The sequence below is a fragment of the Rutidosis leptorrhynchoides genome, chromosome 2, assembly GCF_046630445.1.
Source record: "Rutidosis leptorrhynchoides isolate AG116_Rl617_1_P2 chromosome 2, CSIRO_AGI_Rlap_v1, whole genome shotgun sequence".
In the NCBI taxonomy this organism is placed as follows: domain Eukaryota; kingdom Viridiplantae; phylum Streptophyta; class Magnoliopsida; order Asterales; family Asteraceae; genus Rutidosis; species Rutidosis leptorrhynchoides.
The window spans coordinates 465160231-465185444 of NC_092334.1; positions in this window are offsets into that span (position 1 = coordinate 465160231).

Below are 25214 nucleotides of genomic sequence, written 5' to 3' on the forward strand. Positions count from 1 at the left end.
TTTCGTCAACCTACAGCTGGTCTGGACGACAACTTCATGACCTAAATCAAGAAGCGCGTTTCTTTTTCGGAAGACTTTACTTCCTTTTAATGATGGAATTGATTCATCGTGTAAATCCATCTTTCTTACAGTAAATCGGGTAAAACTTTTTAGAAATTGTCCAAAACAAAAGTATCTTCAGTTATTTGTACAAAAATATGTGATATATGTTTTAAATAACTTGGTAATTTTTCCCACACTTGGCTTTTTATTTTCCTTTTTATTTTCCTCTATTTCATTTTAAATGAATTCTAACATTTTGGTTTGTTTCTCAATTTATGTCCTTTCCGGGGTAACAATAATTTCGGTGTTAACACCTAGTTTTATCGTTCATAAATATGTATAAACATGATTTTGAGTTCATTTAATTGAAAATTTTGAAAAATTTTACTAGAAGTGGGTAGTCAGTATATAAGACTAGGGCTGTTCTTTGTTATCAGAGAGCACTAGATTCTAATACAACTACTACGTTACTAGTATTTTTAATGGTAACCAAGTGTTTAAGTTAAAAATTTTAAAAATCCGAAAGAATTTAACCCCTTCCCACACTTAAGATCTTACAATGCCCTCATTTGCAAGAAATCAGTAACAATTTAAATTATTGAGGGTGATTAGCGTAGAAAAATGATTAAATTTTACCAAAGTTTCCAAATATATTGGCGTTTGTTTGCTGAATGATAAATGGTGCATATCATTTGTTCATTCCATCTTGTTGTTACATCACCTTTGTTTTTCATCTTTTTTTTTTTATATAAAACCTTACACTTTTAGAACATATAATTAATTAAATTTAAAATTTTGTTTCTTTTTAGGATGAGGGCGTTTCGGATCGATGTCCTAGTCCGTCCCTCGACAAAAATTTTAAAATTTGTCATTTTTAAGCGCGGCTTTAAAAGCAAATATTTTTGGTTTTTTTTTAATGTTTTTGGCATACTTTAATTCGATAAGATTAAAAATAATGATAATAAAAGTTCTCGTCCCTCCCTCGGGTAAAGCAATTTCGGTTCAAAGACCTAGTCTTCAACTCACGACGAATTTTAAAAATCATATTTTTAACTTAGCGAAATAAAGTAAATTTTTGTTTTTAAATTCACACCAAACTTAAATTTAAAATGCATAAAATTAAAAATTCATATTTTTTAAAAAATTCACACCAAATTTATATTATATTTTTGTTTTTATACATACAAACTTATATTAAAAATATTAAATTTTTCAAATATTTACAATTTTAAAGAAGTTTACAATATTAATTTAATATTTATATATTAATTTTAAAAAAACATGGTAAAAATAAAATTAAAAATCTTTTTGGTTTTTTATCCCACTTTAATCAATCAAATATCATCAAAAATATGCGCCCCTCTTTTCGGTAAAGTAATTTCGGTTCAACGACCTAATTTAACTCATGACGAATTTTTGAAATATTTTGGGTTGATTGATTAAAGATATTTATACCTTAAGAATAAACGTTAAATTTCGCAGTGATGTAATAAATTTTTGTATGATATCAATAATTTCGGTCGCAAGACCTAATTTTATTGAATACCAATTTAATACTTTATAGCGAACAAATTAGCGTTTATTATCAAAAGGTTAAAAATAAAAATAAAAATAAAAACTGTACAGACTTACCTGTGAGATAGTATTCTTAGTGATATGCTCTAGCCCACTCATAAGATAGTCGGACTAATTGATTTTCCATGGCTACATAGGCGTAACCTCGAGCATTTAATGTTTTTTCTTCTAAACATATGAACGGTCTATCTCTGCATAAAGTAACAAATTCGGTGTTTGAATAGGTTTGATTATTTGAACATTTACCTTCGTGTGACCATTTTCCGCATTTGTGACATCTTTCAAAGTGTCGTGCTCTTCTTTTTGCTGCGGATTTTGATTTTCTTTTACCAAATTGTAACTTATTATCTTCGCATCTGGATTCTTTTCTTACTCCATCCAATTTACCTCTTATTAATGATACCAATTCACTTGGAAGTGTGTCATTATTACGTTTAGTGATCAAAGCGTGTAGCATTAGACCATGGTTTAATTCACAGGAAGTCTTCATTTCGAAAAACCTAAAAAAAATACAAATTCAGAATGGGGGGAGAAGACTAGTTCTTTAGGGTCTGCTAGGGAAAGACCATTCGGGTTCCATTTTCGAGAACTACACGAAAACAAAAAATCTAACTCTAACAGAAATACATATTATCCTTTAAAAGACTTGATTCTCCCCACACTTAGTTAGCTGTGGTGTCGAAATTGTGATTAACTTCGTTGTCAACTTCCATTGGACTATCTATGTAATGTTTAACTCAGTGACCATTAACTTTAAATTCAATTCCATTTGAATTTATTAATTATATTGTTCCGTACGGGAAAACTCTTTGGACTATGAATGGTCCATACCATCTTGATTTCAATTTTCCAGGAAATAGCTTGAATCGTGAATTGAAAAGAAGAACTCTATCTCCTTCTTTAAATTCTTTTGAACTTCTGATTCTTTTATCATGCCATTTCTTCGTTCTTTCTTTATAGATTAACGAATTTTCGTATGCTTCATGTCTTAATTCTTCTAATTCGTTTAGTTGACTTAACCGTAGACGTCCGGCTTCATGTAAATCAAGATTACATGTCTTCAAAGCCCAAAATGCTTTGTGTTCAATTTTTACTAGAAGATGACATGCTTTTCTGTAAACGAGTTTAAAAGGTGTGGTTCCAATTAGAGTTTTGTAGGCTGTTCTAAAAGCCCAGAGTGCATCCTCTAATTTAATGGACCATTCCTTCGGATTTGATCCTACGGTTTTCTCTAGAATACGTTTTAAAGCTCGGTTGGTATTTTCAACTTGTCCACTTGTTTGTGGATGATATGCAGTGGAGATTTTATGAGTTACTCCATATCTTTTAAGAACTTTCTCAAGTTGATTATTACAAAAATGAGTACCCCGATCACTTATTAAAGCTTTCGGTGTTCCAAACCTTGCAAAAAGATGTTTTAAAAAGTTGACTACAACTCGTGCATCGTTAGTTGGGAGAGTTTGTGCTTCCGCCCATTTAGATATATAATCAATGGCTACGAGAATGTAGAGATTATTATGAGATTTTGGAAATGGACCCATAAAGTCAATACCCCAAATGTCAAATACTTCACATACTTGAATGACATTTTGTGGCATTTCATCACATTGACTTATTTTTCCGGCCCTTTGACAAGCATCACAGAATTTGCAAAGAAGGTGTGCGTCTTTGTAAATTGTAGGCCAATAGAATCCAGCATCATAAACTTTTCTTGCTGTGAGTTGAGGCCCATAATGCCCTCCTGTTGGTCCTGTGTGACAATGGTTTAAGATTTTACTAGCTTCATCTCCGAATACACATCGGCGTATTATTCCATCGGGACAACTTTTAAACAAATGTGGATCTTCCCAGAAATAGTGTTTTATATCACTAAAGAATTTCTTTCATTTTTGGTACGACAATCCTTTTTCAAGGAATCCACATACTAAATAGTTTGCATAGTCTGCAAACCATGGAATTTCATTATAATCTATCTTCAATAGATATTCATCAGGAAAGTTGTCTTGTATGGCCGATTCATTTAGAACTTCTAATTCGGGATTTTCAAGACGAGAAAGATGATCAGCGGCGAGATTTTCTACTCCTCTTTTATCTCGGATTTCAATATCGAAATCTTGTGAGAGTAAGATCCAACGGATTAATCTTGGTTTAGCATCTTGTTTCGAAAATAGGTTTCTAAGAGCAGAATGGTCGGTATAGACCACCGTTTTAGCTAGAACGAGATATGAACGAAATTTGTCAAAAGCAAAGACAATAGCAAGGAGTTCTTTTCCAGTAGTTGTGTAATTTGTTTGTGCTCCTTGTAACGTCTTACTAGCATAACAAATAGGTTGAAATTGTTTTTTAATCCTTTGTCCTAAAACGGCTCCCATTGCAAAATCACTTGCATCGCACATAAGTTCAAACGGTAAATTCCAATTTGGTGTTATCATGATAGGTGCATTAGTGAGTTTCTCTTTAAGAATATTAAAAGATTTGATACAGTCATCTGAAAAGATGAATGGAGCATCTTTTTCTAGGAGTTTATTCATAGGAGTAGCAATTTTAGAAAAATCTTTTATGAAACGTCGGTAAAAACCGGCATGCCCTAGAAAACTCCTAACTCCTCTAACATTGGTGGGATGTGGAAGTTTAGCAATTACATCTACTTTAGCTCTATCCACTTCAATTCCTTCCTTTGAGATTTTATGACCAAGAACGATGCCTTCTTTAACCATGAAATGGCATTTCTCCCAATTAAGTATTAGATTTGATTGTTCGCATCTAATAAGCATTCGTTCAAGATTAGCTAGACATGTTTCAAAAGTATCACCGAAGACTGAAAAGTCATCCATGAAAACTTCCATGCATTCTTCTATCATGTCGTGAAAAATCGCCATCATGCACCTTTGAAAGGTTGCAGGGGCGTTGCAAAGTCCAAATGGCATGCGTTTATAAGCAAAAGTACCATAAGGGCACGTGAATGTGGTTTTCTCTTGGTCTTCGGGTGTTATTAGAATTTGAAAATATCCGGAAAAACCATCAAGAAAACAATAGTAACTATTTCCGGCTAATCTTTCCAACATCTGATCAATGAAAGGTAATGAAAAGTGATCTTTTCTGGTGGCGTCATTTAATTTTCTACAATCAATACATACACGCCATCCTGTTACAGTCCTAGTAGGAATAAGCTCATTTTTCTCATTTGTGATGACAGTCATGCCACCCTTCTTAGGTACGCATTGAACTGGGCTTACCCATGGACTATCAAAAATTGGATAAATTAAACCTGCATCAAGCAGTTTAATAATTTCTTTCTTAACAACATCTTGCATATTAGGATTTAGTCTTCGTTGGCGTTGTACATACGTTTTATGACCTTCTTCCATAAGGATTTTATGTGTACAATACGAAGGACTTATTCCTTTAATATCATGAATTTTCTATGCAATAGCTGGTTTATGAGCTTTTAGCACAGAAATGAGTTGAGATTTTTCATTTTCAGCAAGAGAAGACGATATTATTACAGGTAATTCAGATTCACCATGTAAATAAGCATATTCCAAATGGTTTGGAAGTGGCTTTAACTCTAATGTCGATGGTTCTTCTATCGATGATTTATATCGATATCTGTCTTCTTCTTTTAGCATTTGAATTTCTTCTGTTGTTAGTTCATATCCATTAGCCATAAGTGTAGCTAACATTTCAGTTTCATCAATTGGTTCAGTTCCTTCTTCTAAAGAACATTCTCCTGTTCCTTGTAATTCTGGAAATTCTTCTAACAATTCTGCATGTGAATCTATAGTTTGAATATAATAGCATGTATCATCTGCAGATTGCGGTTGTTGCATAGCTCTATCAACTGAAAAGGTAACACTCTCGTCCTCTATACTTAGGGTCAATTTCTTACCAAACACGTCTATCATTGCTTTAGCCGTGTTTAAGAATGGTCTTCCTAATATGAGAGGAACTTGAGAATCTTCTTCCATGTCCAGAACAACAAAATCTACTGGAAATACTAAAGTACCAACTTTAACTAGCATGTTTTTCATTATCTCTCTAGGATATTTTATTGATCTATCGGCTAGTTGTATGCTTATTCTTGTTGGTTTCAATTCTCCAAGGTCTAGTTTAGTGTATAGTGAATATGACATTAAATTTATACTAGCACCTAAGTCTGCCAATGCTTCTATTGAACTAAGACTACCCAGAAAACATGGAATTGTGAAACTTCCTAGATCTGATAATTTTTCTGGTATCTTATTCAACAGCACTGCTGAACAATTAGCATTCATAGTAACAGCCGAGAGTTCTTCCATTTTCTTTCTATTTATGATTAGATCTTTCAGAAATTTAGCATATCTAGGCATTCCTGAAATTACATCAATGAAAGGAAGATTTACATTTATCTGTTTAAACATATTCAAAAATTTGGATTGCTCGGCTTCAAGTCTCTCTTTTCTCATCTTACTCGGGTAATGAAGTAGTGGTTGGTATGGTTTAACATAAGGTTTAGCTTTAACTGTGTTATCTTCATTAACCTTTTCAACTACCGGTTCTTTTTCCTTATCTTGTTCAGGTTGTGGTTCTTGTGGAGTAGGAATAGCTTCATCAGAAATTACAGGTATTTCAGGTGGTTTAAGTGTAATACCACTTCTTGTGGTAATGGCTTTAGCTGTTTCATTCCAGGGGTTAGCATTTGTATCACTAGGTAGACTTCCCGGTTTTCTTTCACCTATTAACCTTGCTAGGTTACTTACTTCTTGTTCCAGATTTTGAATAGAAGCTTGTTGATTTCTAAATGCTTGAGCATTTTGTTCATTTGTTTGTTTCTGAGATGTGAAAAACTGTGTTTGAGATTCAACTAGCTTCGACATCATATCTTCTAAATTTGGCTTTTTATCATCGGTTTGTGGTGGTTTGTTTTGAAAATTAGGTCTTTGCTGATTGTAAGTATTATTGGATACTTGTTGATTACTAGGACCTTGTTGATTGTTGTATGGAACATTTCGATTATAATTCTGGTTTTGATTATAAATTGGTCTTGGCGGTTGATAATTATTTCCAGGCCTTTGGTTTAGATATGAAACATTCTCTCTTTGTTCCATTGTTAGTTCAATACTGAGACAATCTTTTGTCAAATGTGGTCCTCCACACTGCTCACAACTAATTCGTATTGAGTGTATATCCTTAGTCATCTTTTCCATTCATCTCTCGACAGCATCTATCTTTGCGGAAAAGGAATCTAAGTCATGGCTAGTATCGGCTCTAGCTGCTTTAGATGATCTAACGATATCTTTTTCTTGGTGCCACTCATGTGAGTGGGAAGTAGTGTTATCAATAATTTTATAAGCATCAGTTTCTGTTTTCTTCATAATAGAACCACCAGCTGCTATGTCTATGTCTTTCCTTGTAGTGATGTCGCATCCTTGGTAGAATATTTGTACTATTTGACAGGTGTCTAAACCATGTTGCGGACATCCTCTCAATAACTTTCCAAATCTTGTCCATGCCTCATATAGAGTTTCATTTGGCTTCTGTGTGAACGTAACAATTTCTCCTTGAAGTCTTACGGCTTTAGATACCGGAAAGAATTGTTTAAGAAATTTTTCAACTAAAACGTCCCATGTATCAATCGCCCCTTCAGGTAACGATTCTAACCAATCTTTGGCTTCTCCCTTTAAAGTCCAGGGAAATAACATGAGATATATCTGTTCATCCTCAACTTCTCTTATTTTAAATAGTGTGCAGGTCCTATTAAAGGTACGAAGATGTTCATTTGGATCTTCCTTCGGTGCACCACTAAATTGGCATTGATTAGTCACCATGTGTAGAATTTGTCCTTTGATTTCATAATCTGGTGCATTTATGTCAGGTTGAGTAATTGCGTGACCTTGGTCAGTGCGTTTAGCTCTCATTTGGTCTTCCATACTTAGAGGTTCCAGATTCTCCATAATTGAATTTGTTGAATCTGAATCACTAGAGGATTCTGATTTAATGGTTCGTTCCTCAACAATCTCTGTTTGAATGATTGGTGATTCCGGAGGAAAAATTAATGGTTCAGGATCTATGAATCGTCCCTGAATATTCTCCGGATTCTCAATTGTGAGGTCGGGTTCAAAAAATGGATTATCGGAAATTTGAATTGGAGTACTTGGTCGACTGGATGACGATTCTAAAGAAAAATCAACGGCGACAATATTTGCTAGATGTCTTGATCGAGTTACAGGTGATGAACGTACAAAAGGTGGTGAACGTCTTGCTCGGTGCATTAACTGAATATCCTATTAGTTTTTAAAAAGAAAGAAAAATTATATAAGTTATCAAATTAATAGACTTTTCTGATTTTGCCCACGTTTCGAATAGCCAAAAGATGCAGCAGAGGGGCAGGATTCGTTTGGTCTCAATATAATTGAGTACTGTTTGGCTCCAATAAACCGATCCACGTACAAATTCAACTATTACGACGAACCAGAAAATTTTGATGTCTATCAATTTAACCACTTAAAATAAATTTTCGTAATTTTAAGAAATTTTAGAAAAGAAATAGAATAAAAATCTATGTCCTAAAACTAGAATTGCGAGAAATAAGAAAGAAAAAGAGCGCGTCGGTATTAAAATTGGAGAAATAAGAAAGAAAAAGAGTGACTTATAAAACTTTTAAAACACTCGGCTAACCCAACCTTATTATTATTACTAACTTAAAATTAAAATTGCAAATTGAGATTACTAATTGGAGTGATAATTGATACATAGGTAAAAGGCGTCGAAAAATAAAAATTAGAAAGTAGCTCGTCGAAACTTAAAAAGGAACTAAAAACTTAAAAATTAAAAGTTGTGTCTAAAAATATTAAAGCTTACAAGTAAAACTATATCCCAAATGGCAATAACTTAAAAAGGTACTAAAAACTTAGAACAACGTCGCAAAATTCTAAAGCACCTAAATCTTAGTCTAAAGAAAAAGCACTTAAGGGATTTTACGGCAAAGCCTAAAAATCTAGAAATAAAAATAACTATGGCAAAAACTATGTCTAAAAACAAAATATAAGCGAAAAATACAAAAATTACGCTAAAAACAAATAAAAAGGAACAAAATATAAAAATAAACTAAAAGTTGTAAAAAATTACAATTTTTATTAAAAATATTATTTTTATATTATTTATTTAATAAAACTATTAATTTTATAAATTAATTAAACTAAATATAACTTAAAAATACAAATTAAAATAAAACTAAAACTAATTATAATAAATCAAACCATAATTTTAGTTAATAATAATTTAAATTTAACCCTAATTTTGTAATTAATGCGTCTGAGGTTTGACCTATCAGATTGACCTCCGCGAGTGCGGTAATGTCCAGTTCAATAGCTCCGCGAGTCGCGGAGGGTTCAACTTAAACTTAGAAAGGGTTCGTTTTTTACTCAGGTTCAATTAAAATTTTTTTTTTTACTTTTTCTGTTTTTCTAAAATATAAAAAATATATATATATATATATATATAAATAAATATTTCTATAAAACAATAAAATACTTATATTTAAACTCAAAAATAAAAATACTTTTTAAATTTATATATTTTTTTAACAAACTCTTTTTGTATTTTTATATTTTTATATTTTTAAAAACTTATATTTTTATACGAAGAACTTAATAAAAACTTTTACAAAATTATATTATTATTATTTTTTTTTATATCATTAGCGTTGCGCTTTCGGCGTTTAAGTTCTCCCTGGCAGCGGCGCCAAAAATACTTGATGTGCGTAGAGGTGTATATGAAATAGCTTATATTTTACTAGGAAAAACTATTAAATATGATACAATTTTACACAAGATATTTATTTATAGAACGGATATAACTAAACCTTGCTACAACACTTATAGGCAGTGTACCTAATCGTACAATAGTGTAGTTTTTAGTAAGTCTGATTCGTTCCACAGGGAATCTTTTAAACAAAGCTTAACGCTATATTAGTTTTAATTTATAAAAATACAAATATATATATAAGTAATATTATTATTATAAAGGGGGGTTTTTACCGTTTAATGACCGGTTTGTCGATTTTAAAACTTTAGTCGCAATTAAAACCTAATGTAAAATATTAAATAAATAAAAGACTTAATTTAAAGCGTAAAGTAAATAACGATAATGAAATTGCGATAAATAAAAGTGCGATAAAATAAAATTACGATAATTAAAGAGTACGAAAATTAAAAGTGCAATTAAATACAATAACAATAAATAAAAGTGCAATAATTAGAAGTGCAATTAAATATGAAAATAAAGAAATTATGCTTATTTAAACTTCCGTAATCATGATGTTTGACGCGTTGATTTTAGTTTTATGCCCATGGGTTAATTGTCCTTTGTCCTGGATTATTCAATATGTCCGTCTGGTTTTTGTCCATAACAGTCCATCAGTCATAAATATAAAATGTGAGTATCCTCGTTAAATTATCCTTATACCCGAAGTCAAATATTCCAACTAATTGGGGACTTAAACTGTAACAAGGTCTTAATAATTTGTTTAATAATTACACCAGGATATCGACTGCGTGTAACCCAAGGTTTTAATACTTTGTTATCAATTATGCCAAGTGTCCTTGTACATAATTTCACCCCTATTTTAATAATTCCATAGACTATTAATCCATTCCCGTGTCCAGTTAAATGAACGATTATTCGTACATATAAATACCCAGCCCATCGTGTCCGATTGAGTGTATATGGTTATTTATAGGGAAGTCCAATTGTAAATCTTTATATTAAAATTAACAAACTATCATTTAGTTAAACAAGTATAAAGCCCATTAATAGCCCATAGTCTAATTTCCACAAGTGTCGTTCTTTTGTCCAAACCCCAATTATGGTACAAAGCCCAATTACCCAATTTTAGTAATTAGCCCAACATCATGATTACTTCGTTTTAAATAAGCATAATAATAACTTAGCTACGAGACATTAAATTAAAAAGGTTGAACATAACTTACAATGATTAAAAATAGTGTAGCGTTACACGGACAGAATTTCGACTTACACCCTTACAACATTCGCTAACATACCCTTATTATTAGGATTAAAATTAAAATTAAAATATAAATATATATATATATATATATATATATATATATATATATATATATATATATATATATATATATATATATATATATATATATATAAGTTTACGTATGAGTGAAGAGAAAAAGGTGTAAAAAATTCGGCCGAATGCTCGGCCTTTTAAAGGTGGATTTCTGACTTATTTGGGCTCCGCGAGTGCGGTGGATTTTGTTCTGCAGAGCTCCGCGAGTGCGGAGCTGTGGAATCCAGCTCACTCAAGCTTGGCTCCTAGTTTGCCGACGGTTTATATAATATAATATAATATATATATTAATTTTAAGAATTAATTATATATTATATTATATTCATGTGCATAGTTGACTTGTAATTTTTAGTCCGTTGCGTCGAGCGTTAAGAGATGACTCTGGTCCCAGTTCCGGATTTTCAAACGTCCTTGCGTACAATTTAATATCTTGTATTTTGTGTTTCGAATCTTGTACTCTTGTAATTTTGAGACGTTTCTTATCAATAATTGGAACCTCTTTGATTGTACTTTGTACTTTTTAGCTTTTTGGTTGTTTGCGTCTTCAATTCGTCGAATCTGTCTTTTGTCTTCATCTTTTATTATTTAAACGAATATTACTTGTAAATAGGACAACTGCAACTAAAAGCTTGTCTTTCTTGAGGAATAATGCTATGAAATATATGTTCGTTTTTAGCATTATCAGGCTTGACCAATCGCGGGGTAGCCCGTATGGTTCGCTCGGTTCATCTTCTCGGTTCATGGCTCTACTTGCTTCCTGATTTATGTTGAAGACCTTATGACGAGGTTTGAGATTCTTTTGCTTCAGGATATGGTATATATTGATCGAGATGTTAATTTTGCTCAAATGATTTAAGTTATGTTGGTTCGTTCATTGTTAAGAAGATCATTTTGGTTACTTGTTCATTTATTTGCTCGAGGAATGCGTGAAGTTGTTTGAGGAATGCAAGGTGGAGCCATGGTTAGTATTTTCTTCATATTCGTACCCGCACTAGTGTTAGTTTGTTGATTTGGTTCGTTTTGGCTCAACATTTATCATTGAAGACTATTTTCGAGTCATGTTGCTTGAGGACAAGCAAGACTCTAGTGTGGGATGGTTTGATATTGCGCATTTCATCTATGATTTCTCTCGCAATATCGATCATTATTGGGTCCGTTTGGATACGAATTGGAGTATTTTGGAAGACATTTGAGAGATTTGGGATTCGAGAGTCGAGAAGATTATTTGTATGATTCTTAGATCATTTTGAGGTATACTTTATGTTATTCTATCATCGGTACCTTAATATGATGCAGCGAGTTGGTTTTGGGCATTTTATGGTGAAGATTAAAGAAGAAGTCTGTACACGAGTTAAGCCGCGGCGCGGCCAGGGAGCTCGCGGTGCAAGTTATAACAGAAATTGAAGGTCGAGCTTTTTGATGAAATTTGGAATTTTGGAAAGGCTTAATCCACGGCGCGGCTGGCCAGGCCGTGGCGCGGGTCGATACTGTGTCGACTTTTTAGGCTATAAATAGGGGATTTAAACCCTAACTTTTACACACTTTTTTCCTGGACAAATTACTGCAGCTCCAAGGCGATTTTAGGTGATTTTTGGGGATTCCCAACATCATCCAATCAATCAAATCATTCCGGAAACACTTGTCGATTCGTTCATCATTAAAGATCACTATTTTCACTAGGTTTAATTCTATATTATCATTATGAATTCTCCTATTTGTTTATTTTGATTTTTTTTTCAGCCATGATTGTTGGCTAAACTTATAATGCTTGTCTAGATTAATAACCGAGGATTTGGATGTTATGATTTATGATTTATGAACTTATTGCATGTGTATTTCAATAGTTTGAATAAAAGATCGATTCTTATTGATGTTTAACTTTATGAACTTGATTGATTAGTGTATTTGTTTGATAAAGAGAACTCTTGTTGATTTAATACACTAGTTTACAATTGATTTGTCTTAATTGATTGTTTGCTAAACCGGACCAAGGGGGTAAATTAAGTTTAAACGGTTAGACGATATAGGGGTGAATTGTGTAAAGCGAACGCAAAGGCAATTGTTATTCAAATCTTTGATCTAGTTAATTAATTAGTCACAAATGAAAAGGTCTTAGGTGCCAGGGAACCCTACATCTAGTAATTAGAGTTTGAGTACTTGCTAAAGAGAACTCTTGGCGGGTCGACTGAGTAATTTTCATGTATTGAGTCTTAAATCGGGCTAAAGTATAAAAACATCCAATTCTGAGGGTAAAAGGTCTAGACGAGCATTTTCATTCCATTTGATATCAAAACTATCTTTATTGCTTTCTTGTTCTTTTAATTTTTATAAATTTAAAATCCAAAATTATTTTCTATATTTTCAATTCAAATCTTGATTTGGCTAATCGTTAAATAGCCAGAAAAATCACTATTTTGTAAATTCAATTTTAATAGATTAACTTATTTTATTTCCAGTAGTTGCAATCTTAATTATCACTTTAAACTGTCCTTGGAACGAGTTCGGATTTACCAACTTTATACTATTGCACGATCGGGTACACTGCCCGTTAGTGTGTAGTAATCTTTTAACCGGTGTTTCCATTATAAAATTATAAACGCGATTTTACACATCACAAATCTTCTTGGCTTACTACTTTGACCTCGTCTTTAAGTTTTTTCAGGTTAGCGCGCGTTTAGTTTCTTTACTTACGGTTTTTTGAATTATTTGTTAATAGATGGCATCTTCTTCTTCTACTGGCGAGCCTCCGAATTGTGGAGCCATTAGGTCCATTATGACGACGCGCAAAATCGCGCTTTTGGTGGACTGGTACCCACCTTTGGCCGATTTGAATCCCATATCGCCCCTACCGAATCAGCGCGAAGATACCGTTATTGACGATAAGGTCACCGTGTATCGACAAGTCATGGTGGAAGGGAATGTGCGCTATCCTTCTACTCCTTTTTCATGAAGGTCCTTAACTATTTTACTATTGCCATTGGTCAATTACATCCATATAGCGCTTGTCGCGTCACACTTTTTGAGATGATCTGTAATTTCTACAATTTTCCTCCCACGCTAACGTAATTTAAAAACGTGTTTTCTTACCGTAAAAGCCAACAAAGTTGGTACGCTTTCAATGATAGGGTAAACTTTATGGCACATCTGAAAGTTGGCGTCCGTAAGAAATGGAAAAATTCATTTTTCTATATTGACGATTCCCTCATCCCTCTTGCCTTTCAAAATATTTGCGCATGGCACACAGAAGCTACCGACGCACGACTCAATGTTAAGCCCACACTTTCTCCAGTCGAGCAAGAGAGGCTTGGGCACTTTATTAATCGCGAGCTTCCAATTCTCCCTTATAGTAGCGACATCTTACAAGTTGCCAACATGTGTCCTTATCCGTCTGCCCTGCCAATTATCAAAGATGGCGACGATAATGGTATGCGGCAGATGGGTGCTAACTTTATACTTTTTTTATTGTTCTGATGCTTTGTTCTAATCTCTTGTTTGTTTTTGTTGCAGTCATGCGTCTAGACAGGCTTCTTGGATCCCGCAATATCGAGGGCGTTTATACTGAGACACCCTAAACGGAGAATGAGGGCGACCAATGCTCAAGCGCTAACCCTGTTGTCCAAGGCGACGGTGCTGATGGCGCCGGTGGTTCTGGTGGCGCCGAGCAACATGAGAGTCATGCAGGTGACGACTTTCAACCAGTGGATGCCGGGGGGCCCAAGGTGACTGAGGCCCCAACTGAGAGTGGGCACAAGCGTAAACTCACTAAGAAGGCAAAAGGTAGTTTCATTTTGCTTAAGTTATGAACAATTGCGCTACTAATTATGTCACTAATCGGTTATCTTTGTGCTTGTAGAGGCTCGCTTGCAGTTTTATGGTATGAATGATCTTCTGTCAATACCAGAGAAGGCGGCGACCTCCCAATTCAACTACTTGGAGAGTATCAAACTCCCCAACTACTTCACGCATCTATCGCCCGAAGCAGCGTGGCACTTCGATGTTCAACTAACTATGTTGAACTTGATGCGTTCTCAATTTTACTTACAGGGGGCAAGGGCTCGTTTGGATAGCGCTGGCTCCTCTACGCCGGGCGCCTTGACTGCTGATCAGGCCCATGACTGCATCGTGCATCTGAATTAGAAGCTCGAGGAGGCAGAAAATGAAGCGACCCGTCCTAATCCAACTGGACGAATACATTACATTTGGTTACATCGCGTGGTACTTGACCTCTATATGATACATTTTACAAACATTTCATTTGTTTTTTAAAAGAAAAACTTTTATTACATCGAAAGTTGACGGCATGCATACCATTTCATAATATATCCAACTATAATTGACTTAATAATAATCTTGATGAACTCGACGACTCGAATGCAACGTCTTTTGAAATATGTCATGAATGACTCCAAGTAATATCTCTAATATGAACAAATGCACAGCGGAAGATTTCTTTCATACCTGAGAATAAACATGCATTAAAGTGTCAACCAAAAGGTTGGTGAGTTCATTAGTATATCATAATCATTCATTTTCATCATTTTAATAGACCACAAGATTTCATATATTGTCACGCGTAACCAGCTAATTAAAATTCATTCATATGGTGAACACCTGGTAACCGACCTTAACATGTTGCATATAGAATATCCCCATCATTCCGGGACTCACATCGGACATGATAAATCGAAGTACTAAAGCATTTCAAATTCTCTAACTGGGGCTTGTTAGTGCCCATAGATCTATCTTTAGGATTCGCGTCAATTGGTGGCAATTACAATAAACACCAATTCTTAGGCTACCAAGCTAAAAAGGGGCATATTCGGTTTGATAATCCAATCATAGAATGTAGTTTTGATCACTTGTGTCTATTTCGTAAAGCATTTATAAGAGCAGTGCATGTATTCTCAGTCTCAAAAATATATATTGTAAAAAGCATTTAAAAAGGGAGCAAATGAAACTCACTATACTGTATTTTGTAGTAAAAATACATATGACGGCATTGAACAATGCAAGGTTGGCCTTGGATTCACGAACCTATATCATTTGTATATATATTAAAACATATACTTGTAATTGAATAAATCTATATATTACAATTAATGATGTAATTGTAATATTTAATATTTTATAAGTTTCCTTATTTATTTACATATTTCCATTTCATACATCGTAATATTAATACAGTTAAGTTATGTATATTAAATATATATCTTTTACATGAAGATCATTTGTTTATGAAATTATAATTAGTTTTAGTAATACTAAAGTTAATAAAAATAATGGTATTTTATAATAATATTGTCACACCCCCAATTAGGGCCTGGGCGAAATGTGACTTAATATCAAAATATACCAACATATTATAATACGAGAACAATACTAAATGAGAAAATTTAACTTTATTGAGTACGCAGCGGAAAATGAAATGTCGTTACAATAATGGAAATAACGATAAAGTAATTATTCATATGCAGAAATAATAAATGCGATATCTCTTGATCCTAAGTCCAAGTAGCATCACATAAGTAGTAGATAAGAAAGCTTGAATCAAACAGCACCTGAGACAAAACATGCTAAAGTGTCAACCAAAAAGGTTGAGTGAAGTTCATAGGTTTAAAAAAAGTAGTTATCGTTGTTTTAGATCACAAGATTTATTTTGTAAAGTTGATCTCCCGCAGGATCTAAAGTTATGCCAAAGCGTGATATTTAGACTAAACGTTAAAGTTTTGCCCCATGACAAGTTGTGTCTGTCCTTTTCGGTTTAAATTTCATTATCAAGTAATACAAAGACTGAGTCAAATGTATCGGGGACATTACTCTCGATAGGCCTACCCCCAATAATTAAGCATGCCGCAGCAATTAAAAATATCACTGTAGGGACTTAGTCGGACATAGCCGGGTATAGCATAGTTTAACAGTTTGGTACTTGTGTCTAAAGTGTAAAAAGTAAAAACAGCATGTGTCTCACCCCAAGTAAAGTAAGTAAGTTGTGCACAATAGAAAGTGGAGCTACGAAGTTCACCTTAATAAGTAGAGAGATATCTTAGCAAAACGTACTGTAGTCGAACAATCACGACCGAACAATGTAACCTAGTCAAATAGGTCATCTTAAGTATATACATATAGGTCATAATGTCAACCCATAGTGTACGCAAAGTCCTAGTGCTCAGACTGACTCAACGAACAAGTAAAAGTCAACTAATCCAAGCAAGTCAACCAAAGTCAAACCAAAAGTCAACTCGGTCAAAGTGGTCAACTAAAGTCAAACATCTCAGTAAATCATGAAAACATGTCAATAAGTCAAACATAGGTCGTATAACATGTTAACGCTCGTAGTTTAGCAAATCGCATTTTCCACACCTTAGAGTAATCCTTCGAAATTCATACGTCGTAAAGAAATACATTCATAGCATATAGCACATAATTCATAAAATTATGATCAACTCCAGATCATAACTATACTTAAAATCAATTCCAAAAAGTCCAGCCAAAGCCTCATACAATAATTAAAAGTCCAATATCAGAAAGGATCAAGTTCGGGTTCGTTACAGAAATTTCTGCTCGCGCGTCAGTTTTTAAACATTTTTCATAAAATATAGAAAATAGATTTTGACGAACGGCCAGTTGGTGTGATCTCATAACATATCAAAATTTTATTGATAAAATAATCAGAAGTATTGCTTTAGCCAATTTGTACAGTTTTGCAAAACATTACAGACTCATCAGTTTTTGAGCATCAATCGGACACATCAAAAAGATAAGCATATAACTCATGGAAAATCACGTTCTCGCAAGTTTGCATACAAATGAAACATGTCAAGAAACACTTAGACTAACATATTCTAGAAATTCAAAGTCTAAATCAATTCCTAGTTCGTTCTGGCAATTTTTATATAAACTTAAAAACAGATTCAGCATACTTTACAAATCAAATCTTCGTTTTATCATATCTGGAGCATCACATAACCTTTCGATGCAAATCTTTAGTCTAAATTGCATAACTTTTCATAAGGAATACATTAGCACACATCTCATAAGCTAAAACGCAAAGCATGCAACTCAGAAAATTCGGATTACATGTGAAACCCTAACAAAACTTCGATTAATCATAACTTAAGCATCCGGTAACGAAATCATGCAAATCCAAAGTCCAAATTTATTAATTTTTTGAGATTTATCCATCTATATACATTATATGATCAGTACATAAACTCACATAATCAGATTCACAAGATTCAAATTCGTTTTTCATGCAACAACAACGATTGATCAATTAAACGATAAACGATAACACAAAACATCATCAATTGCGCACTAGACTTGATTACACTATGTAATTGAACAAAAATCAGATCTAATAAGATTATGGTTTTCAATTATACCTTAGAAACACAATCAATTAGTACTAGCGTGTAGAGGACGATCAAAGGAAGCACTTTCGTGTAGAACGCAAGAGCAAACAATCAAAATTGAATGGAGAATGATGGTGATGATGGTTGACGATGAAGATGATGATATGTGGCTGCAAATTTCATGGGTTAGGGTTAAGGGAGAATAAATGAGTGTATTTCTCTAGTTAGGGGTTTTAAGGGTTAGCTTTTGGGCCCTAATCAAGGTTAAATGGACACTAGGAGAAGTAATAGCCCAAAATAGATCAAAGAAAGCCCCCTTCTTGTGGATTTTGGCCTAGAGGCTGGAAAAAGGCTCCATGGGCTTTATTTTGTCTAGGTAGTCTAAGTATTGTGCAATCCACCGAGTGTCGTTAACAGAAACGCGAACCAGAACGTTAAACGTCAATTTCTCGCGTTTTTAATCTATATAAATTCTAATAAATTGAAAGTATGTTTAAAACATAATATTTACATAAAATAATTATTAAAATTGAAATATCATTCGTTTCGTTATTTTCTTGTATGCGTGTGGTCCGTTTCGAGTGTCGTGAGCCAAATGAGAGGGAGAGGGAGAGATTGTTGTTGAGAGAGGATTGTGAGAATTGTTTAGATATTTAATATTAAAAAATATATAGAATGGAAAAATGAGGGTCGTTATAGTACCTCCCTGTTATTGAAAACTTTGTCCCGAAGTTTTAGGTAGAGTTCTTGTTTGCATCAGCAGTTGAGAAGAGATGAAAGTATTTCCGTATCATTTGGTCTTCGCGCTCCCATGTAGGTTAGGGGCTGCTACGCGAATCCCAATGGATTTTAACAATAGAGTTTGATTTTCACGTTCCCTGGTACAATCGGGGCCCTTTCGTGAATTTTAATGAGTGTTAACAATAAGTTTATTGTTTTGTTTTTACGTTTGATCCCATGATCCTTAACCTTAATAGGTCATTTACAAAGTGCATTAAATGCGGAGATTTTCCAAGGAATAACAAGAGTATCGTTGACTAGTTTCCCTTTAAAAGGAAAGATGACGCTATACCAGCATTAAATGTGTCGTTGAGTTCATTAGAGTCTTGAGTGTTTATGCCGCTCTAGTAGGGCAGATAAAATAAAGTAGAGTACCTAAGATTTCAGTTACGTAGTTTGATGTATGACTGGTGTTTGTTAGAGATAGCACCATCTTCAAGTTTCGAAATGTAACCATAATACCTTTAGTTTTCAAGAGATGTTTAATGGACAACTGAGATGTTTAGTTGAGGATCCATTGACCTCAGGATACTATAGTTTCAGAATGTAGCGTCAAGATTTATGATTTCAGTTTCATGTCGATCCATAGGTTAAAACTTGACTAGAATAACATCTAGTTGCAATCCTCGAAGGAAGAAATGTGTAGAGTATCTTCATAAATGTTTAAGGTAACTCCTTCAGAGTAAGAAAAGTGTTTTCGCACAAATGGCGAGTCGTTCTATTATTTACTTATGAGTTTAAATGTGGATTCGAATAAATGTGAATCATTGTTTATAGGACGAAGGAACCTCTGCTTCTTTGTTCGAAAGATCGTAGAATTGATGTTTACGAGAGCGTTGTAGTTTTATCCGTGAAATACTGGAAGTAGAAAACTTCTTAATGATTAGAATAGAAAGGAAGAGATGACGTACGTAAAGAGGTAAGTCTCGTTCTTGCACGGTGAATGAGAATAAAGGTGATCCAAACACATTGGAGAGCAAAAAGAAAGTTTTAATAATAAACCAAAGTAAATTTTGAAAAGTTGCGACGTCTGATATAACAATATAAATGAAGCAGAGCTATTAGTAAAACTTGAGTTACGTACAACACGTATTTTGAACAATACGAAAAAGAGTTGGTTAAAAGAATGTTTAATTTAATAAAACAAAGGTAAATTGATAAAATTGCGAAAGTATTTATACTATTAGTGAAAGTATTTTTAGAGAAGGTGACGAAATGATTTTCATAGTATAACTAGGGTTACGTAAAATTGTAAAGAAATTTTGATTTAATCAAAGTATAAGCGAAAGTATAATTTGGTATATACTAGTTAAAATATGTATAGGTAAATTTATGTATAAGATTTTATAGATCGTATAAGTGAAAAATCATTTTCTTTATAAATTCTGGGATAATTTGAAAATAAAGACACGTGTAAAAATATTTGGATAACAGAGTATTTGAGAAACATTGATTGAAGATTGTAAAATTCCGTAGGATAATTATGTAATAATTATTTCGAGGTAATGAAAACTAACGAATTGACTTCTATCAGGGCATGAGTCCTTGGACTCAAAATGTTAACATTAAGGTAAGAAGGATGATAATGTGATTATCATCAAATGAGTAAATCCCTTGGATTTAGAGTTATGTATGAAAGAACTTCAAATAAGATTTGCAACTTCGAATCGTTCGAGTGATAGTGAGAGTTCGAGAACTCGGCATGAATAATCTGGCAGTAGCATAAACAAGTGTAAATAAATGCTAAAGCAGTGACTTTCAACTATGTAATGATCGTTTGAATTCAGCCTTAATTGGCACGAGATGAGGATACGTTAAAGTATGATGGAATCGTTTCAGTTGCTACAGCAGTTCTTCAGAGGTAGTGGGTATAGCTCAGGTCACAACTTGAGATGGTGTATTTCACCCTTGATTTTTGAGTTGACAATAATCGGTTATTGTTTGAGTATGACACCATTACTTGCATGGTGCCAAGTAGTCTATTATAAGTGCACGAGTGCAAAAGTTTCTGGACTATGATAGTCAAACGTTATACGTATGGAGATTCTATTCTTCAAATAGAAATTGTAATAGCGAACATGGGGTTTGTGATATCGACGTTTGTGGGTTCAAAAGTCGTACCAAAAGTGTAATAATAGAGAGGATCTGGATATAACAAGTGAGGATTAAGTATCAATGATCAGGAGATATTCATTTAGGATAAATGAATGTAATATTTCAAGATTTGTTTGTTTACAATTTTCATGGTACATGAAAGTTTGTTAAATGAATATGAGAGAGATATACAGTTTGACTAGAATGAGTTCTTCGTATCTACTAATATCAAGATGATCATTTTTCTCCTTTCATGCCCTTGCATTTGGGTTTTTGGACAGATAGCTTGAGAGTTTTTCTTTGATTCACTTTCTATTCCACACGTCATGATATTGGAATATTCCTATGAATTACCGGAATATAATCACGTTGGCCACCGTCATTATATTTCACTAATTCATATTTCCATTTCAATATCACTTCATAAGGTCAGGATATGTGATCAATGATGTTTTATAGTGTGTTAAGGATAGCATTAATCTTAGCTGGATAGACAACATGTCGGTTTTAAGCCAAAACTTGCACTTGAAAAAGTTTGCGTAGAGTTGTTCTTTTTCTTAAGAGTTCAAGAATGAATTTGCAAATGTTGCTCAGGTTCTTTCTCACTCTTGGAGCAGATCAAAATGTCACCCATGTGAACAGTTACGAACTTGTCGAGTTATGGTTGGCTAGTTTTAAGTTGCAGTCTTTATAGATTTGGTCAACTTTCATATTTTTGAAAGTTTATGGAAGTTGTGAAAGTTAGGAAATGGACGTGGTCAAACGAGAAAGTTATGAAACATCGTGGTAAGTTTTGGTGCAGCTGGACGAACCATGACACCTTCATACTTCACAACTTTAGCTCAGCATTTTCCTCCATGAGCTTCTTGATCGCAAGGTCTTTTTCCTTCATTTGAACATCGATCCTTGCAATATGGCGAATTAGGTCATTGGTAGTTTTTCGCAGATTCATGGCATCAACTTCATCATAGGAAGGAGATCGGGATTTTTTTCTTTGACGGGCAAGTTTTTTCAAGACGTTTCCTCTTGCCTTCCGGTCTTGGAGTTGGGTGGTGATCGGGAGAATTAGGTAAAATATCCGGACTATAGTTTGGTGAGGGAGAACCACCAAAGCCACAAGGTGAACTTTGGACTGGTCTTTCAGTGGAAGACCTTTCAGTATCTTTTTCGGTCGGCCTGAAAAGATTCATTTTGTTTGCTTGATGAGAATTAGACATCCTAACATTAGGAAAAAGATTTTTGATTAGTTTTAAGATAAGATTGTAAAGCATATGTTTTAAGATTACAAGGTAATCCTAAGTGCTTTAAAGTCTAAGGCAGGAAAGGTTATAGTTTCCTAGATTGCTAAGGCACTCTAGCTAACAAGTAAGGCACACATAAAAATGCAATCCTGGTTCTCTATAACAGCCTGGTTATGCTCTGATACCAATCTGTCACACCCCCAGTTAGGGCCTGGGCGAAATGTGACTTAATATCAAAATATACCAACATATTATAATACGAGAACAATACTAAATGAGAAAATTTAACTTTATTGAGTACGCAGCGGAAAATGAAATGTCGTTATAATAATGGAAATAACGATAAAGTAATTATTCATATGCAGAAGTAATAAATGCGATATCTCTTGATCCTAAGTCCAAGTAGCATCACATAAGTAGTAGATAAGAAAGCTTGAATCAAACAGCACCTGAGACAAAACATGCTAAAGTGTCAACCAAAAAGGTTGAGTGAAGTTCATAGGTTTAAAAAAAGTAGTTATCGTTGTTTTAGATCACAAGATTTAGTTTGTAAAGTTGATCTCCCGCAGGATCTAAAGTTATGCCAAAGCGTGATATTTAGACTAAACGTTCAAGTTTTGCCCCATGACAAGTTGTGTCTGTCCTTGTCGGTTTAAATTTCATTATCAAGTAATACAAAGACTGAGTCAAATGTATCGAGGACGTTACTCCCGATAGGCCTACCCCCAATAATTAAGCATGCCGCAGCAATTAAAAATATCACTGTAGGGACTTAGTCAGACATAGCCGGGTATAGCATAGTTTAACAGTTTGGTACTTGTGTCTAAAGTATAAAAAGTAAAAACAGCATGTGTCTCACCCCAAGTAAAGTAAGTAAGTTGTGCACAATAGAAAGTGGGGCTATGAAGTTCACCTTAGTAAGTAGAGAGATATCTTAGCAAAACGTACTGTAGTCGAACAATCACGACCGAACAATGTAACCTAGTCAAATAGGTCATCTTAAGTATACACATATAGGTCATAATGTCAACCCATAGTGTACGCAAAGTCCTAGTGCTCAGACTGACTCAAAGAACAAGTAAAAGTCAACTAATCCAAGCAAGTCAAACCAAAAGTCAACTCGGTCAAAGTGGTCAACTAAAGTCAAACATCTCAGTAAATCATGCAAACATGTCAATAAGTCAAACATAGGTCGTATAACATGTTAACGCTCGTAGTTTAGCAAATCGCATTTTCCACACCTTAGAGTAATCCTTCGAAATTCATACGTCGTAAAGAAATACATTCATAGCACATAGCACATAATTCATAAAATTATGATCAAATCCAGATCATAACTATACTTAAAATCGATTCCAAAAAGTCCAGCCAAATCCTCATACAATAATTAAAAGTCCAATATCAGAAAGGATCAAGTTCGGGTTCGTTACAGAAATTTCTGCTCGCGCGTCAGTTTTTAAACATTTTTCATAAAATATAGAAAATAGATTTTGATGAACAGCCAGTTGGTGTGATCTCATAACATATAAAAATTTTAGTGATAAAATAATCAGAAGCATTGCTTTAGCCAATTTGTACAGTTTTGCAAAACATTACAGACTCATCAGTTTTTGAGCATCAATCGAACACATCAAAAAGATAAGCATATAATTCATGGAAAATCACGTTCTCGCAAGTTTTCATACAAATGAAACATGTCAAGAAACACTTAGACTAACATATTCCAGAAGCTCAAAGTCTAAATCAATTCCTAGTTTGTTCTGGCAATTTTTATGTAAACTTAAAAACAGATTCAGCATACTTTACAAATCAAATCTTCGTTTTATCATATCTGGAGCATCACATAACCTTTCGACGCAAATCTTTAGTCTAAATTGCATAACTTTTCATAAGGAATACAGTAGCACATATCTCATAAGCTAAAACGCAAAGCATGTAACTCAGAAAATTCGGATTACATGTGAAACCCTAACAAAACTTCGATTAATCATAACTTAAGCATCCGGTAACGAAATCATGCAAATCCAAAGTCCAAATTTATTAATTTTTTGAGATGTATCCATCTATATACATTATATGATCAGTACATAAACTCACATAATCAGATTCACAAGATTCAAATTCGTTTTTCATGCAACAACAACGATTGATCAATTAAACGATAAACGATAACACAAAACATCATCAATTGCGCACTAGACTTGATTACACTATGTAATTGAACAAAAATCAGATCTAATAAGATTATGGTATTCAATTATACCTTAGAAACACAATCAATTAGTACTAGCGTGTAGAGGACGATCAAAGGAAGCACTTTCGTGTAGAACGCAAGAGCAAACAATCAAAATTGAATGGAGAATGATGGTGATGATGGTTGACGATGAAGATGATGATATGTGGCTGCAAATTTCATGGGTTAGGGTTAAGGGAGAATAAATGAGTGTATTTCTCTAGTTAGGGGTTTTAAGGGTTAGCTTTTGGGCCCTAATCAAGGTTAAATGGACACTAGGAGAAGTAATAGCCCAAAATAGATCAAAGAAAGCCCCCTTCTTGTGGATTTCAGCCTAGAGGCTGGAAAAAGGCTCCATGGGCTTTATTTTGTCTAGGTAGTCTAAGTATTGTGCAATCCACCGAGTGTCGTTAACCGAAAACGCGAACCAGAACGTTAAACGTCAATTTCTCGCGTTTTTAATCTATATAAATTCTAATAAATTGAAAGTATGTTTAAAACATAATATTTACATAAAATAATTATTAAAATTGAAATATCATTCGTTTCGTTATTTTCTTGTATGCGCGTGGTCCGTTTCGAGTGCCGTGAGCCAAATGAGAGGGAGAGGGAGAGATTGTTGTTGAGAGAGGATTGTGAGAATTGTTTGGGTATTTAATATTAAAAAAATATATAGAATGGAAAAATGAGGGTCGTTATAAATATTGATAAAAGTGATAATAATAATAATAATGTTATTAGAAATAACGATATTAACAATTATAATACTAAGTTGTGCTATGATAATAATAGTTATAAAAATTTTAGTAATTCCT